This window comes from Drosophila erecta, unplaced genomic scaffold (genome assembly GCF_003286155.1).
Source record: "Drosophila erecta strain 14021-0224.00,06,07 unplaced genomic scaffold, DereRS2 tig00000490-arrow-arrow-pilon, whole genome shotgun sequence".
In the NCBI taxonomy this organism is placed as follows: Eukaryota; Metazoa; Arthropoda; class Insecta; order Diptera; family Drosophilidae; genus Drosophila; species Drosophila erecta.
Window position 1 is genome coordinate 26,884 of NW_020825263.1, and position 2,987 is coordinate 29,870.

Below are 2,987 nucleotides of genomic sequence, written 5' to 3' on the forward strand. Positions count from 1 at the left end.
TACCAATCGCTTGCTTTTCCTGCAAACAGAAGGTACAAATGGTCACATAGAAGTCCATAATCATTACCTATATTTTGTTTGGTAAGTGAGCATATCCTGTAAATGAATTCATCTATCCTGATGCACGTTTTGCTACCATCGAACTTAAATCCCCATTTTTGAATGATTCCTGATACTTTTTCCGGGCTAACATATGAGCTTGCATTGCTCCTGTTTCCGCCTCTTTCTTCTACATTATTGTCTAAATTCTGAGAATACCGATTTTGATTGGAATCGTTCCTGCTCAAATCTGTATTTGGTTGGATATTGTCAGGTGTGTAATTTGTATGTGTGGGCTGAGATAATTGTAAGTTGTCTAAATGACTTTTAATAGATGTCTCTATAGTCTTCCCCAAATAAGTGGTAAGGTTATCCATAAGTTGAGCCTGTTGTTGGCTAACCGTAAACTGTATAAAGTTCATCAACTCTGGTTCTGTTAAGATCCTATCCAAATTTCCTCTGTAAGTAGTTCTTGTAGATACTCCTCGTCTAGGAGGTGTACCTCGGATCCTGCCTGATCTGGTATTTCTCCTTAATGGGAAAATATCATTATTATCTTGACGCTTACTCCGGATGTGCCAGCTGTTGCAGTATTTAATTCAGCGAACAGAGTGTTATTAGAGTGTGATAAATTCGATTCGTTGCAATCCGAATTGCAAATATGACATGTTTGTGTACTTTTTAAGTGATTTATAATGCACTTTTTATGAAATGTATGCCTGCACGATGTTGTTGCTGACAAAACGGTTGGTGCTAAGATTTCTTTACACATGGCACAGCTATTTTCAACGCCTTCAACTGCATTACCTGCACTATTCTTGGCTGCCATGTTATTTTTGTTATGATATGTTGTAATTATTTGGTTTGTCTTTCTTTATGTCGATCACTTCTATCAGAATCTTAGTTGTATCTCTATTTGTTAGTGGATTGTAGCTGGTCATGTTTTTATTTACTTGAAAATCGGACAATATACGGACTTATTGAAGTGTAAGTAAAAAAAATCAAATTGTAAATAAAGTTGAGTAAAGAAACGCATGGTGATGAGCTTCTGTGGATTCGAAACAGTTCCACTTGGTCGATCAATTCTCTTTCAAATTAAATCGCATGTTCCTAAGTTTTACTATCCCTTCCAAATAGATGCTGTCAATCCAATATGTTAATTTATTGGAATTAGTTACATTGTGTTTTAATTGTGGATGGATTACTTTAGAGCTTAGTGTGCTATAACAAGTTAAGGACTTGTCGGGCCCCACGTTGGGCGCCAAAAATGTGTAGTGTACGTAGCTCGACAGATCTTTTAATAGTGGGTGGTAATTACTAATAAAGAGGACATTGTACTTCCTTCGCTAAGGATGCGCACTCTTGCTATGCTCGGGTCTAGCTCGCCGTAGGTCGGGGTTCTTTTAGCTTAGGATAGTACGAAACGCTACTACATTTTAATAAGTGCGTCTTACTCAAAAACAATATTCAAAACTGGACTATCGATTAATAAAAGAAATGGCTTTATATTGATACTACTCATACACGCCGACACGTGTGAAGATAAGCTACAGATTTTGATAAGTATTTGGGAATTTTGGATGTTAATACTTCCCTAAGTCTTTACCCTCCCTACCATGACAATGCTACTTAAAATATTTACAGATATTATTTATATATATATTATGCAGATATTATTTTATTTAGACGTTCGAGTGGCATTTTGTTAGAATTTTAATATAGGTAATTCATAATAAGATTTATATCATTGTTGTTTGTAGTACTCACGACCTTAAATATCCACTCCATGATGTGCGTAAAGTTGGGCCCAAGTTCACGTTGACATTGTCGAGCTGTAGGTCAAACTTTAAAGGTTCTAAGTTAAATTCCTATTCAAATGCCAAAAGTTCCGTCAATCTGCGAGTATTTAATTCATTATTAATGGTAATACAAAACAAAACACGAAATGTAACTGCAGCACTGCAGCGATAAAACCTTAGGAGACCGCTGGCTGCTACGCTTCGCTGCGATAGGACGGAATCACAAAGTTAGACCTCCGTTGGTCATAGGAGATGATCTTCCTTGCGTAACGTTGATGATGTCCAAATATAATTAAATCTGATCCGGTCGTATAAACTTCTGCACAGCTGAATAATCTGGATGGGCTCTAGCCTTCCAATATATTTGCCAGTTATCATTCGGCAGGTGGCCGGTTACGTAACTTGTTGGCTGAAGGTTATGACGCCTCGAGGCCTCTTCTTGGAGCGAACGGGGTTTAAACCATGAGCTGATGCGAGGGTCGACGAGACGGGGGGGGTAGTCGGCTGTAGAGCAACCAAATGCTCTTATATAGGCCTGGCCTTCTTTACGCCTTGGGGTCGAATCTGAATCTCTTTGCCTGTTCTGATTGGTCTAAGACAATTCTCTCGCTTTTTGTTTTACACAAAAGCTGCTATAATTTAGGGCGAGGGTGTCTTGAAGAGTTATTGCAGTGTAAAGATAAGTTGGTCACTACACCACAGATAAGGGTAACGAGACTATTTCAAGGAAGCCTTATCTGAAGAAACTCCTTGTTTTCTAGCTTGTATATCCTTCAAATGGAATACTCCTAATTTCTTTCCTCTCTCATCCTCTAATTCATAGTAGTACGAGCTACGTTTCTTATAAACTTTACGGGTGCCAATTTACTACTGAATTTCTTTACGGCATTACTTTGTGTAAAGTTTCTAGCATAAACGAAATCGCCGTTTTTAAATTCTATCTCCGTGTGCGTAGGTTGTATCTATTCGCGTTTTCTTCATGGGATCGGTTTAGGTTCAGTTTAGCTTGCCGTCTCTGCAGTTCTAAAGCCTCCGGTTTAGATAACCGAGTGTCGTCCGCTAACATATTTAGAGCACGCAGGAGACTATAGTCCTTGCCGTTAAGGATCATATTTTGTCCAAATGTCAGAAAGTAAGGTGACGAACCTG